Below are 18,961 nucleotides of genomic sequence, written 5' to 3' on the forward strand. Positions count from 1 at the left end.
TGGAAGCACATGGACAGTTACAAGTTATGTGTAGACCATGAGGATTTGGTTTCTACACGTGGCTTGTTGCAGCTGTATGAGCATCAATTGGTGGTCCAGGGAAGCACTCTGGCACCTTTGCACCCATGTAGGCACTGAAAGATGTACCTGGTGAGAAGGACCAGGGAGGTAAAAGTGAGAAAGATGCTTCTTTCTATGCAAGTTTCAAAACTGGCTCTATGTAGCAGGGTACTTGGATGCCTTCAAAAATGAAATTGAAGGGAATTAAGCCCTCTAAATACCCTTATGGATCTGAGCTTGCATGAGAAGTATTAGTGTCATAGGGTTGCTTGATCCACTCACTTTGCTTCTTCAGGTAAGTCATGCCAGTGTTGCACCAATTTCAATGAGAAAACATTCAGGCTGCCAATATCAGCTCCTGAGTATTTTCATTTCCTTTGGCAGACTTTGAACTGAGTTCTCCTTCCCTGGGCTTTCTCAAGTGTTTATGTTAGCTGGACTGAAAGAGTCAACTTCTCACCGGTCTCTGGAGCCATGGGGTGTGGAATTAACACAGCCTAACCATCTAGCATCTGTCCCTGCACATTCCCAACAGCAAGGATGCCCTCTTCTCATTTCTGGGTAATACTAATTCCTCTCAGCCCAAGATGTTTACTTCAGTTCAGGTGTTCATCCACGTCTATACAGTTTTAAAGGGGCTGAGCATGAATGCCAACTCCTCGGAACAACATCTGGTTGCCAAAGATTACAGTAAAGTATGCAAAAAGAATTATGAATCAGGTTAATTCCTACCTCCACCGAGGTTCATAAGGTCACACCCTGGCTGCTGTTCACCCAGGCATACTCAGGTACTGCATAGAGCTCACGAGCACCAGTAAGAACTCCTTAGTGACCGTCATGTTTTTTGGAATTCATCTGGCATGAAGGTTTCATGCAGAGTCCCAAACAACCTACAGGAGGAGCTGCTCCTCCGTCCTGCAGTGTCCCAGGGGGACAGGCTCCCTTCGCCGTGGCTCAAAAGTAGCGTTTGAATTGGGGCGACCCTATCGGGAGCCAGAAGCTGGGCTCCATGATCTGTGTGACTTTCTTTCAGTTAGGGATGTTCTGCATTCTCTGCACTTTTCCCTTCTGCCGGGATCTTTCACTTGCCTGCATTTCTCCCTTCAGCCAGGTGAGGGCAACTGGGCACCAGGAACATAATTTCAAACCACTACAGCTGATTTGTTTTCTCTAAAGCTCTAAAACAGGATTCTTAAAAATAATCAAGTCCTGAAACAGAAAATATCGCTTTAAAATTGTACCTTTTGATAAACGCTTTTCCCTAATGTGAGTTAAAGTATTCCACCCAAGTCCCAGCAGCCACTGCACTTTTATTGCTGTTTGCTTCATCATTATTTTTGTATGTAATTAATAACCATCCCAGATCTGATAAAATCGCAGCTTTGGGAAAATAAAAGAAGAGGATTCCACGAGGGTGCCATGAAAACACTTCTGCCAAGGTTGGACTTAACAAAATTGGTGCTTTGTATTCCAGCTCTATATCTTGTGCTGTGTCGTTAAACAGACACGGACTGCAGACTGTAGGTTGTCTGGTCACATTTTGTTTAAGCTGGAATTTACTGGAGCACTCGATGCTGCATTCCCTCATCCCCTCCCTGTTCTGGCCCTGCTGGCACATGGATCCTTCCCCTCTGAGATTAACAATAATGTCAGGAAATTCAAAGACTATTTTAAAGGAAATAAATACTCAAACATTGTGAATCTGCATACATCTTGCTCTTAAACTGTGCTCTACTTAATGACAAGTATTTGTCTGAGGATGCTTTGTAGCATGCAGACAGCTGTTTCAGCAGCTGCTACAGCAGTGAAGGCAAAAACTCACGGCTCATATCCTGCTTCAGTACAGTGTCACACTGGGCAGCATCCTGTGCTAAACCTAAGTCTCTAGAGTTTCTCATAACAAAGAGAAAGGCTGCAAATGGCCCCAAAGGTGTAGTAGAGACAGTGCTGTGCCTGGAAGGACCACCTGTACAACTGCATCAGACCCTGCAACAGGCTGCATCCTAGGTACCTGGGCTGGAATGCAAAATAGGCAGATAGACATGATTGGATAAAGAGATTAATTATTTCTAAAAAGGAGAGGATTCATCTGTGAGGGAGTGCTTTGAAATGAAGATAACACAAGGCCAAAGCAGACTGGTTAGCTGAGTGATCTCTGGGCCGGTGTCTTTCTGCCTTTGAAAGGGCATTCAGTCTTAGCTACTACACACCATGTAATTAATGGTGGGCTTCTCCACTCTGTTTTCTTATAGGCACTTTTGGCTTGTTGCTAGCCAAGAACCCAGCCTACTGTGTATGTTGTAAAAGATGCTGTTTATAATTGGGCTTTTAGCTTACCATCTGTGTATGGTTCAGCTGCAGTGTCTCCACAGATCTGTTTCTGCATGGTTTCCTACTCCCTGTTGCAAGCTCTCAGAAGAGAGTGACTCACTTTGGACTTTCCAATGAAACTCAAGCTCTCTATGAGCCATCTTTTAAAACCTACCCCCTGTTCTCAGAAAACTCAGTGATACAGACCTAATGCTTTTCTACAGACTTACTGGCTCATATCTGAGTGGCACTGAAGCATAACTAGCTATACATGCAGTCACTGATGCATACATACCTCCACGCTGTCCCTGTTAATGCATATCCTATTCTCAGTGCCACTGACACAAATTCATTTGGGCATGGGAGCTGCCAGAGCATAAGCCATCCATTAATGCCACACCTTGTAATCACTTCTTATTTTAAAACCAATTGCTTTTAGAAAAACAGCCTTTGCACTAATCCTAAGGGGAATGTTCCAAGCTCAGACTTCCTTTCTCAAAGTAGGACACTCACAGGAATCAGCAATGAACTGTGCTCAGAACACATAGGCTTGGGTCAGATACTCAAGGAATATTCAGTGGGTGGGTGGATAGATAGCTGGATGGACAGAACAAACTCCACCTAATCCCAGAGCCTTGCACCTTTATAGGTGAGCATTTATAGGCCTCTATAAGCAACTGGTGAAAGGCTGACCAGGCGTTAAATGAAGGTCAACGCCCATTAAAGAGTGAAGGAGGGAGGGGAAAGCTCTCCTCACACTTCTATTTGAGAACAGGGTGGTTTTACTCAAGGTAACTGCTTGAAAGGTGATGCTGGAATGCTACCAAGAGGTAGGGAGGCCATTCCCCCAGGATTATTTAGTTTCTGGATACTGACCCAAGCAATCCCAATGCAAAATACTCCCTCATCTTAGGCAAGCAGTTGGCCTCACAGAGATGGTTTACAGGGTACCAGGAGTGGAGGGCTGCAGAAACAGGGGTGTTGAGACTACACCTACAGAAGCCCAAAGCATTGTGAGTCACCTGTTCTGCTTCCATCCCACTCTCTCTGCTCTGCCTCAGCACCCACCCCAGGACCTGCGCTCCAGAGGTCCATGGCCCTTCCCCATTCATGGTACCCAAGGCTCACGATGGAGGTGAGTGCAGCAGGGCCTGTGTTCACCCACTGTGTGGTCACAATTTCGCAGAAGGATGAGGGACCACTCAACCTTCCCATTCCAGGGTTGCCTCAGCTGCTGTGGTTTTACCACGTTTAAAATGAGGAGTCGGAGCATTACTCCTGTTGGAGTAACGCTGTTTATTTCTGCCCAGGAAACAGTGGCAGGATCCCGGTGTGACATTATCCTGCTCACCGAGAACAAAGAAGCAGCTCTGTGAGCACGCCGAGGGCAGCGGTTGCTGCACAGAAGTGAGAACAATGCAATGGCAGCGGTCAGCAGCCCGGCACCTCGCTGTCACCGCAGCACTATAATCGCTAGGGCGAAACAGCCGAGCGAGGGCTGAGCGCGGCTTGCATGGAAACAACGTGGTAGCTCTGCTGATGTGCGCAGGGTGACCGGGACAGCGAAAAGACCTGTTTGGGTAAATTGGGTTTTTTGGCTTCACCCAGCGGAGAGCCGCAGCGAGATGAACGGCTAGCGACGCTCAGGTCGCTATCTAATGAACATTAGAAGAGCCCAGATACGGGCAGCACCACGCAGGTCAGGTGCGGGACACCCGAACGGGCCGCCTGGGGGCGGTGGGTTCCGCCCCGAGATCTGGCTGAACGTAACCACCGACTCCGCCCCGTGGTCGGGTCGGCAGCTCTGGGGTAGAGCGTCGGAGGGACCGAGCGGAGCGGCGAGCACAGCGGAAAGGCAGGTAGGTGCGGAGCGGCTCCGCGAGGAGGGGGTCGAGGTTGCTGCGCGGGGGGCTCGTTCCCGGATGGGGTTCAGCTCCTCTGGGGCCGCGGTGCAGGGTCGGTGGGTGGAAGTGCGGGGCTGGGTCGAAGCGCCGGGGACTGCCCGGGGGCTTTCCGCGGGACGGGGCCGGTGGCGCCGGGCTGTGCGGGGCTGCCCCGCACCGCGGCCGGCCGAGGCAGGTTGCGTTCCCGAGGCTGTGCCTGGCTCTCCCCGGGCTGCGGACGGCCTCATGTTGGGGCTGCGGTTAGCGGCCGGCACGGCGCTGGTGGAGCTGTGCTACAAGTGGGGCAGGGGCCGCGAGGTGGGGGGGTGGGGGTGAGCCCGGGAGATCCTCCTGTACCCCCAAAGCCGTCTCTACGGCGTAGAGCAGTCCTGCGTGCGGCTCTGAGAGGTCGACCTTGCGGGAAAAGGCAGTTTCAGGAGGCTGAGCGTGCCCGGCTGTGCCCTGTGGGACGTGGGCAGCCCCGCTGTCCACAGCGGCGTTCTATCCTTCCTTCGAGTTGGGTGAGATGCGACTGTGGTAGTCATAGCCCTGCTGGGATACCGTCGTGGGGTCCAGTCTGCTCTGCCGTCTTTTTTTCTCCCAAGCTAGTGTTGAAGGGCAGGATTCTGAGTGCTGCCTGAATTTCAGCAGCTGGATGGATGATAGCTGTGAATTGCCACGCAGTGTGATTCCTAACCAGTCTGTTTATATATGGATAAGGGCTTGCTGTTGCCAGGTGTGCCATCTCTGCTCCACAGCACAGGAGCTCTGCTGCATGTGTTTTAACATCAAATTGAGCACTCGGTATAGAAAAAAAAAAAAAAAAAGAAAAGAAAAAAAAAAAGTAAAAGAAAAGAAAAAAAGAAAAAAGCCTTGGAATCTAAATGTTGGCTTTAGTTTATCCATAAAGTGCATATAGCTCATTCAGGATGAAGTGTTCCCATGGCTTGGACCAGCTCTAGTGTTTCCATCCTGTGCGTGAGACCGGAGCTTGAAACTTGTTCTTGAGAAAATCCCTTTCACATAGCACTGGGCTCACACCTCAGCTCTGGCGTTTTCTGGCTGGCTGTGGAGTGCAGAGCGGAGGCATATGGCCAGGACCTCGCTGTCTGAAAGTCTGTCAGCGTACTTCAGGGTCCCTTTGTAATGGCTCTGCTCTGAAGATCTGGAGAGAGGCATCTGGTGAGAACCACCACCTCTGGTGCGCAGCATTTGCTTGCTTCTTACCTGCAAGCAATAGAAATGGAGCAGGGCACGAGATCAGTACTTGGAGAAAGCCCTCCCACAGGCAATCTCTGTCCTACCCCATTGAAGTTCCTCCCTTAAGAGGATTTAGCAGCTTTAGTGATGCAGCTCATCTGGACTTCCTCCATTTCTGTTGTCTCTATTTTAGTCCTGGGACAGACAGGTGTAGCATGACCTGCAGCTGTGAGCTGGTGTGGGAGATACTCAAGCTGGGCTCCATACACATCTTCTCCTATTACCTGAGCCACCCCTGCCTTCAAGCCCCTCATTAAGTGTGAGGGATCTTAATATGAAAATTTTTATCTGGTTGTAGCTGAGGAAAGGTTTTATCCTTCTCATGTATCTCTCTGTCCTTGTATCACACCGATAAGTCTGCAGGAGGCCATCTAGGGGCAACAGGTTTTCATTCAATAGATATTCAATTTGGAAAGGCATGTATAGAAACTACAGATCTGGTACTCACAGGTGTGAAGGCACTTTCCATCCCAAGCAGTAGCTGTGGTTTTTGGTAGGACTACTACAGCAGGAAGCACTCAGCAGAGGTAAAGGGAGCTACTGCTGCATGGACCTTGAGCGCTGATAGCTCAGGGTCTGTTACGGGAAATCCAAAGCAATACTGTAAGGTGGACCATGCCCTGTGCCATGTGAGGTAGTCAGTATTGGTCTGCTTGAGTGGTGCCTGAGGCATATGGTAGTCACTTTCTACCTTATCTCCTACTTGTTGATGGGCAGGAAATGGCATTGGTTCCCTGCTCGCCTGGTCCAGCAATGCTCAAACTGTGACTGAGTGCCTTGGAGGGATGGAGGGAGATAACACTGCTTCCCCTGGGCCTGTGCAGCAAGTGAGGGCTCTATTTGAAAGAAATCTGCATGCATCTGAATTAACTGCATGAACTTAATCTTTCTAACACAGATAGACCACATCTGCATCTTCCTCTCCTAGCTCTCCACCTTCATTTGTCTGTGAGTGTAGATCATAACACTGTGGGGTCTGGAGTCCTTACATATGGAAGAGGCTGTCTCTTGGCAAGGCAGAAAAATAGCACCAGACGTGAGGTTGCTAGTTTTGGATGAGCAGTCAGCTGTGGCAGAGCCTGTTTGTTGCTCAGCTGTGTGCTCTGCTGAAAGCTTCTCTTATTATGAGGGCTGAGGTAGTTAATGGCTGACTTGCACCTTGACAGGGTGATAAGTGAAGCACCAGGAACTGCATGCTGGAAATTGCTGAAATCATTGCTTGCGCGTTGACAGATTCAGAGCTAGCTGATATCCTGGAAGACAGATGAGGCATGACTGTGGGCAGCTCTGCAAAATGGGCTGCTCCATGGGTGATAGCAGAAAAAGGGAATAAAACTTAAGCCTGTTAAGATGGATGGGGACCAGAGCATGCAGGTAGGGTCTTGTCCCTATATCCAAGTAAGACCCCTCAAACACAGCAGAGCCAGGAATGCCAGGCAGCCTGGGGCTCATCCAACACAGGGGAAGGAAAATAAGCCGAAGGCCAGCTTTCTCCTGTGGGAAGAGGCACATGTGCGGGCTGCCTGGTTCTAGTTCTTTTCTCTCTTTGGTGGAGCTCCAGAACTGGGACACAGCCAAATAAAAGCAGTGCATGTACTCAATTTTTGACACTTGCTATGGAAGTATATGGCCTGCCTGTCTTTAAGGAGCTTTGCTGTGCCATTAGGAGAGTTGTAAATTGGCAAAGGGCTATTGGCATTTGCTAAGGATGCTGCTAGTTTAGTTTCTCTGCAGCACAGCCTTAAGTAAGACAGGTGTGTTACAAAGAGATTTTGCTGCAAAGCTGTTGCCTGGCAGTAAGCTTTATCCCTTCCAGTGTGATGGTAATCCCGTGGCTATGTAAACTGGAGAAATACTATCTAGAAAGAGCTATATACATTAGGATATTCAGCAGCCCAGAAATCTGAAGCTATACAATGCAGAGTTCCCCTTGTAGGCAAAAGTAATTGCACTGGAGTCAAAAGGCACAAGGAGAGAGAGGGCTTAGAGGTGAGAGCTGGAGCCATGCACTCCTTCCCACAGCTGCAATCCACTATCCTTGTTCCCACAGCCACCTGCCAGAGCCCCACTGGGTGGTTGGGTAAAGATTAATTAGGTGGAGAAGTTGGTCTATGGTGATTTGCATGGCTGGGCACTGACTTGCTGTAAAGCAGTTCTACCTGTTGGAAATGAAGGAGCCTGTTTGTCAGACCTGCTCCAGAGAAGGGCTTCGTTGTCACTGGATGTGGCTGTTTTGTCTAATAGCACAAAGGCTGCTGCTGTCATCCTATGATATATGGATAAGTAAACTCTAGGCATTCAGAGTTGGCTTGTCTCCTGTGATGGATGACTTGTAACGCAGTTGGGAATCAATTTTGAAATGTAACTTAACTAGAACTCCTCTGCTGCATAAAATGGCTGCATGCTGGCTTTCAGACACTCAGGTTAGATCTTTCCAGAGGCATTTCTGGGTTGCTAGGTGCTCTACAGCAAAAATATCCATGTTGGGGAATGTCTTACTCCTTTTCTGCTTTTTTTTTTTTTTTTTTTTTCCAATTTCTCCTTGGTCCTGCAACTTGCTTCCTTAGCACTGTTTGAAAAATGAGGACTATGCCATATGTGTGAACAGCAGTTAAAGAGGAGGGCTGTGTTCAGTGATGTTAATATCAAGTGTGTTTTGAAACTTTGGACCCACGTGCCTGTATGTGAGCAGATCAGTTCATCCCTTTCCTGCTTGTAAATGAGCTGTTTGTAGACACACAAAAGGATGCCATTCAGGCACTGGGTCTGAACCATGTCTTATGCCAGCATGGCACAGTTGGAGCATCCTCGACTGCTATGGAGCTGGTCATGTGTGAGCATGCACTAAGTCCTGGGATGAGTCAAGTCCTGGGTGGCTTTACTGGAATGGCCTCAGCTTCCTAGTGCAGGCTTTTACCAAGTAAACTGCCTCATGTCCCATCACTGCACTTCTGCTGCTCTTGCTCACAGAGCTAAGCTGAGTGTGGACCCAGAATGCTGAGTTGGGCTTGGGTTAAGGGACCTGTAGTTCAGCAGGGCTCCATCCCCGCTCCTGTTGCCTTGAATTCTGTACTGACCAAGTAGAAATAGCAACTGTTGCACAGCATCTTCCTTATGCTTGAAGAAAAAGGGCTCAAATGGCAGGCAGCAATTCTAACTGACATCTCCCTGGGGAAAAAAACAGTGAGAGAGAAAGGGGCTGCCTTGATATTCCCAACAAGGCTGAGCTCTTCTTTGCTTTTAGGTCTCTTTCTTTCACAGGTCTTCTAAAGACATTGCACACAGTAACTGAAGAGCCAGACTCTCTTAGTTGTGCAGTAAACCTGTGCATTCTCTTAGGAATAACTTTTAATGAGGGAAGATTTCAGTTCTGAGGCAGCTGTGCAACACTTGACATTTGCAGAGCACGGTGTTGTGGTGCAGCACCAAGGTTTCCTGTAACACAACTGTGGGGACTGAGGTCCTGCTGCTGAAGGTGCATGGGAACCTCTATATGCTGAAAGGGGCGCTAAGCCAGCTGCTGCCTCTACACAAGAGGCTATTTCAAGTGGGGGCTATTTTGAGGAATGGCACAAGCAGCTTTAGTGCCCTCAAAGGCTACACTGATGTCGCGGCTCTGCTTGTGGTTTTGGAGGCTGATTCTGTATCCCTTTCCATTGTGTTTCATTGTGGCTTCCAAGCCTGTGGGGCACAGTAGCCAAAGCTGTCAGTGTTGTGGTGGTGGCTGAGACTTGATGCTGTTGTAAAACAGTGAGTTCCTGCTACATATCAGCTCCAGGCAGATGGGAAGCTTCTTGCAAACCCAGCTGTCGGCTCCCAGCAAGACCCAGTGGTGTGTATACAACTAGATGGCTGTGCATCCGGCCTTGTCCCACAGGAGTCTAAACAGCTGCTCTCTGTCACTATAGGGTGTTTGCTGTCAGGGGAAACAGCCACTGAGGTGGCGTGTGAGCTGATCTGGGCCAGCCTGTTGCAGGGGAGGTCATGGTGCCTCTCGCCTGTGGCCTGATCTGATGCCAGCATCTCTCTGGAGAGCATCATCACCCAAGTTCTGCTCTTGTGGTGGATTGTTCTCCCATTGGGAGCCTCCTGCCAAAGGAGAAAAACCACTGGTTGCAGTTTGTTATTAGTAAGACTGGCTTGATAGATACTGCAGAACTAATGGGAAGTAGAGATGTCTTCCCTGTAGCGGAAATGCTGTTAGGGCCTGAAGCAGTGATTGAGCAGCTGGTAGAAGGCAGGGCCAACCCAGGAGAGCTCAGCTGCATGCAGTGCTCCTGAGTGACGGGAAGGAGTGGAGCCAGGATCTACCCCTTCCCAGACCTCATCTAAGGGTTGTCAAGGGTATCTTGCTGGGTATCCCTACCAACCTGAGGTCTTCTAAAAGTAAGCAGCTCTTTTGTTTCATTTCTACTTCGTTGCTGCTGCATTTGGGCTTGTTTGCTATAGATGAAGGCTTTGTCACCCCGCTATTACTGCAGTACTTTCCATCCCTTTATAGCATTACTTCCCCCAAAGCCTACTCCCTGAAGGGAGTCCAACATGGCGGAGCAAAGTATTATAAATAAATAAATCTCTGCAGCTCTATTAAAAAGTAATGATAACCTGTGTCATAGTCTGCTGATTAAAGATCACAGAATCACAGAATCACAGAATGACCCGGGTTGGAAGGGACCTCAAGGATCATGTAGTTCCAACGCCCCTGCCTGGCAGGGCCACCAAACATACACATTTACTAGATCAGGTTGCCCAGGGCCCCGTCCAACCTGGTCTTGAACACCTCCAAGGACGGGGCATCCACAACCTCCCTGGGCAGCCTGTTCCAGGACCTAACCACCCTTCTAGTAAAGAACTTCCCCCTAACATCCAACCTAAATCTTCCCTCCTTCAACTTAAAACCATTTCCCCTAGTCCTGCTATTATCAGCCCTTTCGAAGAGTTTACTCCCCTCCTGGGAGTAAGTTCCCTTCAGGTACTGAAAGGCTGCAATGAGGTCACCCCGCAACCTTCTCTTCTCCAGGTTGAACAAACCCAACTCCCTCAGCCTGTCCTCATAGGGGAGGTGCTCCAGCCCCCTGATCATCTTTGTGGCCCTCCTCTGGACCCTTTCCAAAATCTCCATATCTTTTTTGTACTGAGGGCTCCACACCTGGACACAGTACTCCAGATGGGGCCTCACAAGAGCAGAGTAGAGAGGGACGATCACCTCCCTATCCCTGCTGACCACCCCTCTCCTGATGGAGCCCAGGATCCCATTTGCTTTCCGGGCTGCCAGAGCGCACTGCTGGCTCATGTTAAGTTTCTCATCTATCAGGACCCCTAGGTCTTTTTCAGCCGAGCTGCTCTCAAGGACAACTCCTCCCAGCCTGTACAGGTGCCTGGGGTTCTTCCGGCCCAAGTGCAAAACCTTGCACTTTGCCGTGTTGAACCTCATTAGGTTCACCCGAGCCCAGCTTTCCAGCCTGTCATGAAACATAACCCTGTCTTTTTTGTTTTGTCCTTCAAAAATGGGAGTGTTTATCTCTGCATTAAAGTAAAAAAAACAAAAAGCACAAAAAACCCCAACACCCCAGAACTGCTTTTTCCATCCTTTTTCTAACTTTGCTCCATCAAACAGTCTTCCAAAGCGCTTCTGCTCTAAATATAGAAGAGGAGACCCTTCGAGGGAAACATTGAGGCCCCTGGCCTGCCTGGGTTCTGGCTGGACTCAGCCTGTTTTCCAGACAGCTGGAGGCAGTGCCATGTGTGGATCCCCGAGGACAGTGAGAAGCCCCTCCTTTTCCTGGATCAGGCCCAACTCTGAAAGTCTTGCTGTCTGTTTTAACTGCTAAATTCCTGGGGAACGTATCCCATATGTCTGTTCCTCTTGGCCTCAAGCAGCTCTGTCCACAGCCTATGCATGTAATGCTTCTTGCAGTGGGTAGATTTTTAGTTCTTTCTGGATGGTCTTTGGAGGGGCAATTCTAACTGTGGGCAGCAAGTCTGAAATTGACTGATGTCTCACATGGCTCAGTGAGGTCTGCCATGGTCACTTGCCAAACAGCACAGCTGCCAGCTGGGAACACAACTCCTACATGCACCCAGGTGTGTGGTACCTCAGCTGCCAGAGCTCTCTGTTGCAGTAAAACTGAAAGCCCTGCAGCCTCTCCTCTAGCTGGCTGAGCCTCACACCTTTATCTCCCAGCTTTGTCTTCTGATATTCCTTCCTGTGGCATTGAACTTAGTGAGGGTTTAAGTCAGGAACAAAGCTACTCTGCTGCAGCTTCTGCAACAGCTTGTGCTGGTTTTGCTGCTTACAATGGTGCCCTTTAGAGTAAAGTGCTTTATTCCTCCCTGTAGGAGTGAGGATTAGAATCTGCAAAGGTGGAGGGTAGAAGTACTAGGCAGTGCTATGGTACTCTTGGAGATGTTGCAGCAGCTCTTCCTGGGACTGGCTACTCCAGAAACTGACTCAGAGCTGCCACAGTGGTGGGATGAGCAGGGGGTCTGGCTGCTGTGACACAGGTGTGACATAGTGTTATTGAGGAGAAGTGGAAAATGTGGTTGCAGGTGGGTATTTCTGTTTAGAAATACTCAACATCTGTGCTCTGAACTCTTATACTTCAGGGCTTTTCTTCCCCTCTGCCCTCTCTGGATCCTCATTTTGGAGGGAGGGGTGTGCTTGGGTCAAGAAGTGTGCCTCCAACTTTAACTACCAATAAATAGTACTGCCTTTCTCTCTTCATTCGTGCATGCTGGTAGCGGTGGGCAGCCCAGGTTCAGGATATTGCAAAATGTCTGTCCTCATGATGACAGTGCCATCTAAGCACAGGCAGGCCACCCCCATGAGCTGCAGTGTCCCATCCATTTGACCTCAGGCAGCCCAGCAGAAGGAAATCTTCACCCCAGGCAGCTGCACTGAGCACAGACAAATGTGGTGATTTTTTAAAATTTTTTTTTCTTGTGAATGGTTCTGTCCCATTGATTTTGGAGATTCCTGGGCAAGACATACCTGTTAACTTGCTTGATTTGCACTGTTAGAGACATCCATCTGTGGCCTGTGCTGCAGTCACACGTACCAGTGCCAAAACGGTAGCATGGCAGCAGGGTGGCTCAGTAGCTGTAGGCATGCAGGCAGCTGGTAAATTGAGAGGATGCTGCAATTAGCAAATGGTCTGTTTGGCAAAAACAAGGTTCTTGACATCATAAATAGTAAGGAGCTTCTTTCTGGGAACAAGCCAACAGGGGCATCCCTTTATGGGCTAAGGCACTCATTGCGTCAGTGGACTTGTGCTACTTTCCAATCATGCTGGACCTGCAGCAGTGCTCCAGCTCTGCTTGGTCTGTGGGGCTGAAGGGTTAAAACCTTGGGTTCTTGGGATCAGTGCTTTGCTGTCAGCAAAGAATCTGATACAGAGCATGTGATATGATTACACTAATAACCCGTCTCATCTCTTGTTGGAGAAAGCTGACTTAATTCTAAAGCTTCACAGCCATTCAAGAAGATGAGCCAGAGGAATTCTGCTTTATTAGGTGTTTATTTGTTGTTCTTCCTTTCTGCCACTCCAAGATCAGATGGATGGGCCCTGAGGAGGGAATTTCTTTGGGGAATCCTGGGGCTAGAAGATACCTCAGCTCTTTGGAGAGCTGGTCATGCCCGGCAGCATGGGACCTGAGCACTTTGGCAGGCAGTTGGTTGTCCTGGCAGGGTGTCCACGTTCCTCCAGAGACTGCAGCGTGAGGGAATGCTCATCCTCCCACGCTCCCCTGGTTTCAGTTATGGACTGGGCTGCTGGAAACCCTGCTGTTGCTGGGGAGGGTGGAGGGTGAGCACAGCTGAGGTTAGCTGTTTTCCTGCTGGGGGTGCCCTGCTCTTCTTAGCCCATCCACAGAGGCCTGCATTCCTGGGCTACATGGTGGGAAAAAGCTGGGGTGTGTTTGCTCCAGTTCCAACCAAGGAACCCCGCTGACAAAAACTTCACATTCGTAAAGTGAATTTCTGCACCTTTCCTACATCCTTGCTAATTCCTGGAAGGAATCATAGGAAATGGGAAACTTCAGTTTCCAGTTGTGGCAGATGCCTGTAAATTCTCAGAAATGTGTTTGGCATGGGTGTGCTCAGTTTAAACACGCTGTAGTTATCTGCTCTAACATCTGAGAAAATGGAAGTAACTGAAAACTGGTTTGTTTTGAAAGGGAACTTAACAGTAGAAAGTCCTTGACCTTGACTTCTTGCGTCGTATGTAGGAGGAGGCAAAGATAAAATCAGTTGTACTACTGATGGCTCCTAGTGCAGGGACAGGGAACCTCTGTCTCTTAGCTGGATAAAAGCTGACGTGAAGGTTTTCTTCTCACCCTCAGAAGGGCCTGGAGTTCTGGTGGCTTCACTGAGTTGGAGAGGCAGAAGTCTCAGGAAGGTATCTCCTAAGCTACACTGTAATGGGAGGGGTTGTGCAGCTTTGGATGAGCTCTGCTGACCTCTGGGAAAGCTGTGTACAGTTACATGAGAGGCTTGGGAGCCTGCCCTGTGCTTGTATGGTGATTTCCAGGCTGGTGGGCCTGAAGCCAATGGTAAATGCTTGGTGGGCCCCTTGGCTTTGTTCCTCCCTGGGGAGCTGGTGCAGGAGTTTGTTGCAGAGATGCTGTTTACAGTGTAACAGTACTGGAGATGGGAGGGGGGGAGGAACACACAAAGCTGAGCTGGTCTCTGTTTTGGAGCCATTTAATAGCCTGTGTAGTCAAGTGACAGAGCTGCCCAACCAGTTTTCTGAAATGTGTGTATTCACTGTGATGTGACCTGCAGTGTTTATAAGTCAGTGCAGGAACCTCTCTGGACTCTGCCTGAAGTGCTCCCTACACAAATAGCGATCCAGTAGGTGGTAATCAAGAAGCAAAACAAACAAAAGCAATATTTTGGCTTTTTCTTTTGTTATTTCTGGTAAGGTTGTTTGTGGAGGTCGGGGGAGTTGGCAGGGGAAGAACTAAAAGATATCTGGAACAGGTTCTGGGGGTTTGTTTTTTCCTTTTTCTTTTTTCTTTTGGCAAGCTTGTATCTTCGGTCTTGCTGAATGGAAAAATTTGCTTAAATTGGAGGAATGGAGTGTCCTGCAAGTATTGTCGTGCTGGGCAAGCATGTGTGCATAGACTGAAAATAGCAAAGAACTTTGCTTCCAAGTTGTAGGGAGTGAAGCCATGCTTAAATGTTGGCTCTCTGTCTGAAGGGGGAGGTGCAGATGTTCTTAAAATCTGGTTGCATCTCTTTCAAACACCCAGAAAGGATCATGGGTTCTTGTGAGACCTGCTTTGCTCTTTGATACCAAAATGCGCGTTGGTTTCTTTGTAAGTGCAGCGGCGGTGGCTTATAAATATCTGATCACTTCCTTTCACACATCGGAATCACATCTCTAAAATACATATTTCCGTTCTGCAAAATGCACTGTAGGTTTGCTGTTGAAAAACATGCTGAAAGACTTCTGTGACCATAGAGAGTCTTTAGGGTGCTTTCTAATCTCTCATCCCACTGGGTGATGTGTTGGTCAGATTATTGCACTTAATGGTGTGCATACTCCAGAAATGAAACTGAAAGGCTTCGTGTCTTATCAAGTGCGCTGGGAACAAATCTGTTTCAGTGCTGTAAGCTGATAAAAACTCATTGCTTGGAAATCTGGTCTTGTCAGTGGTATTGACTGCTGACCCATCTTGCTCCAGGGCAGCAAGCATGGCTGAGTGTGTGCAAATGTCTGACAGACACTTGTGCTAGGGTGTCACCATACCTGTCCCAAACCTGAACAAGCAGCAGCAGTTTGTTGTGCTGCCATTTATAGGCTGAGAGAGCCACGCTGCTGCTTGTGTTGAGCCCTTGTTGCAATTTCCTCTAGCTTAGAGGCAATGGTTTCTACTTAAGGAGCAACTATATCTAGAGTAGATGTAATGACTGATAAGATTCTTCCTCTTAACTTATTTTCCCCCCATAATCATTTTCTCCATGTCGTTTTCTGTTTCAGAAGGCTATATTATGCAAACATTTATTTATTTATTTACTTACTTATTTATTTCCTAACTTTTCCTGACACTCTGTTAGAAGCTATAGTTGACTCGGTGGCTCTACCACAGACATTTATCTGTTCCCCCAGAAGTGACCTATTTGGGAGTGCAACCCCTATTAGCAGCCCTAATCTTCCAGGTCCAGGTTGTCCCTCCAATCTTTCTGCTGGAACTAAACAAGAGATACTGTTTGGAAAGTCTGCACCTTGAATGTGATCATATTTATGCTCTCAAGGTCACTACGCAGTTGGTATTATCTCAGCGGAGCTTGAAGAAAAGCTCATTGAATTCAGACCTGAGCATTTCATTGGCTCGGTGGTTGTTTGCTTGCTGGAGACAAGCCGTATGTCCCAGGTGTACTGTAAGTCCAAGGCCTTTGAATTGTAATGTCAACAAGATGAACTCCCTTGGGTATTCTTTGTGCGTTACCGGATCTCTGCCTTAGGGCAGTGCTGTACTTGGTTAGAAGAGGCTCAGCAACTCTGCCTTTGTTCATTAACTTGCACTGCTGTGCCAAGCTGTCAAGTTTCTCAACCAGATGACCACAAGGCTGCCTGATTGCCAAGTGTTTGTTCTTCACCTGCATGGAAAGTCAAACATTCCCATTAGCAGGGCTCTGTGGGTGAGGGCTCCTCCCATACCAAGTGAGGTCATGGCCTCAGAGCTGTCCTGCTGCATGCAGATGTCTATAGGAGCACGAATGACCATTCTGTGGCTGCTCTGTCATCGCCTCTGGCTTCTGCAAAGATCTGTCCTGATTTACAATAAGGGCAGTGAAGCACTGGAACAGATTGCCTGGAGAGTTGGTGGATGCCCCATCTCTGGTGACATTCAAGGTCAAATTGGACCAGCCTCTGAGCAACCTGATGTAGCTGTAGGTGTCTGTTCACTGCAGGGGAGTTGGACTAGATGGCTTTTAAATGTCCCTTCCTCAAATAATTCTGCAGTTTGTGGCTTATCTGGATTCTGCAATAGGGAATTCTGGAAATCCCCCCCACCTTGACACAGGTACTTGTGTGGGTCAGGGGGAGCGGTTCTGCCACCTGAGCACTCCCATTTTCTTCCAATGATCTCAGCTGCTGCATCAGGCACAAGATGCAAAGCATTGTGAGCACTGGATGGGCTGCAGAGCTGAGACAGTAGTGGCTGCTGCACCTGTGTTTCTGTAAAGAACAAAGCTTTTCCTTCAGTGAAGCACAGACACAAGCCAGCCTACTCTGCTTGTGTTAGGATTATTCCTGCTTGCTCCTCTCTTTTGCCACACTGACAAATGAGCCCCTTATTTGTAGTGTGCAGGATCTTGGCAGCTGAGGTGTTGAGCTGTGGGAGCAGGGCTGGTGCTGCAGCAGGCTGTGCTCTCACCACAGGGCTGCACAGCACAGGCACGTACCAACCAGCCTGAGCCAAGTGTCATAAACTCCAGTGAGCACCAAGCACGCAGTGCTGGCTAGGTGGGGGCAGTGCAGAGTCTAGTTTGACGCTGCAGATTTGCAATTAAAAATTAACTTTGTCTCCCCACACCTTGACTGATGTGGTGATAACATCTGCATGCACCTGCTCCCAGCACAGCCACTCTTGTGGAACAAGATGATGCTCTTCCATTGCTGCTCCTTGCACGTGTCCTGGGCTTTGTGCTTTGCATACTGGCTCTGCTGTTGTCACTATGAGCCTGAAAGCTGGAGATGCTGCAGGGGATAGGGAGCAATTCATGTTGCTGCATGGCTTGCTCAGTCTCTTGTGTCTTGTCTGCTGGAAACCCAAAGTTCTAGCCTAGGAATACCTTCTTCCAGGTCCTAGGGCAGAGCACCCTGCTAGTTCAGATTTAGCCACACCAGTGCTAACCAGGTCATGTATGCAACTGAGATGCTACTGCCTTAGTGAGCTGCTAGACAGGTATGAACAGCCCTGAGTGTCAGCACAGAACAGAGAAGGAGAGGCAGGGAGATACTCTGCTGTGGAAATTGACTGTATGGTCTTCTGTGAAGTGCTCTGCAGAGCTGGCATTGCTCTATAGGGTGATGTGGAAAATCAGAGGTGTGTGGGTGGGATTGTTGAAAAGACTGTGTGGGACTTCTTAGTGAAGGATGGGTGTAGGGAAAACATGTAAAAAAATCTGAGTGATGAAAGCAATTAGGGTGGAGAGGAAAAGGAGAAAACAATGCACGACTGTGAACAAACAGTGGAGTTAGAAAGTTGTGAGCTTCGTTTATTAGACCTTTGCACGCATTGCTGCAGGATGTTGGGGCTGGAAATTTAGGCAGCTGCCAGAGGCAAGCAGTGAGCTCTTCAGTGGCAAGGGCAAGAACAAGGGCTGTGTTATGTGTGTCACAAGTCCTGCCTGCTTCTGGGCTCAGCAATCTGGCCAGATGGAGAAGCTCACAAATTTCGGGACCTGTAGGTTTGCCTGGTTGTGATACTTCCAAACTCATATTCCCAATCTGTCCCATCTTGACTTCCTCTGAGCTGCTGCTTCCATGGTGTTGCTTGTATTGTGACTGCTTCTGCAGCCTTAGAAGTTAGGATCTTGAGGAATTTTATTAATGTAATGAACAGAAGTTTTAGTAAGGATTACATGAGAATTGAAAAACATATTGTATTTCAGTATGTGGAATCCAGAGTTATGCTAAAAGCTCAGGGAAAAACCCTGAAGACCTGGTTTACTTTGGGCTTAAAAACTGTACTTTGAATTGTTTCTTTATTGCTGGAAGCTATGAAGGAGGTGTATCTCCCTGTGGTAAGAGTGGCATGTAATGCTGTGATGTGCAGTTAGGTGTTTTTTTTTGTTTGTTTTTAATAAAATATTAAAACTAGAATGCCTTAAGCAGCTGGGAATAGAGGGGCCCTGAAAGCAGATCTTTTACTCTGCCACCTCAGGCACAACTTCTTCCACAACAGCTCTTTTCAGCTTGTTTGACGATGTAATTACCTTAGGTAACTATTGTAATGATCCTAATAGCTTAGCAAGTCTGTTTTCCTAACTAATCAAAATAGCAGGGGGCAGAGTCAGAGATGGGCAGCACTTGGCTACTCCCTGCTGGGAGCAAGCACTGAGAAATGCTCCCTGGGCTTGAGAAACAGAGACTGCACCTAGGTTGGGGTGTTTGGTAAGAAGATTGATGGCCCGTGTGAGATCTGTCTGGCTAATTGCATGGCTAGGTCAAAGGGTAGCAGAGCTCTTGAATTCCCCACAGCATGTGTCCATCATTGCTTGGGGACCTGGCTCCCTAAATATTGAGGAGGGTACATAAATGGTAGAGGAGGGTGCTCGCTGCTTGGTGGCAGACTAGCTGGTTGTAACAAGGCCTGCATACCAGTTTAACTCCAGAATTAGCCTAAATATTTAATAAGATTAAGCAAAAGCCTTTAATTGAAACAAAAGAGTGTGCTAGGTTCCTGTGACCCTTGGTACACCCAGGCAGGCAGTA

At 48.4% G+C, this 18,961-nt stretch overlaps 1 protein-coding gene across 3 annotated transcripts in view; it reads left to right on the top strand.

Moving 5' to 3' along the window:
• The first annotated feature begins 4,090 nt into the window (after positions 1 to 4,090).
• Positions 4,091 to 18,961, top strand: part of CD82 (CD82 molecule) — a 34,562-nt gene continuing 19,691 nt past the window's right edge. Inside the window, exon 1 of one of the 3 annotated variants that reach the window (XM_015864529.2) lies at positions 4,091 to 4,228. The gene's annotated coding sequence lies outside the window, so the exon portion shown is untranslated. Of the gene's footprint in view, positions 4,234 to 18,961 lie in introns of all 3 variants that reach the window. The other 2 variants (XM_015864527.2, XM_015864528.2) reach the window with 2 other exon arrangements.

Source organism: Coturnix japonica, chromosome 5, assembly GCF_001577835.2.
Source record: "Coturnix japonica isolate 7356 chromosome 5, Coturnix japonica 2.1, whole genome shotgun sequence".
Lineage (NCBI taxonomy): Eukaryota > Metazoa > Chordata > Aves > Galliformes > Phasianidae > Coturnix > Coturnix japonica.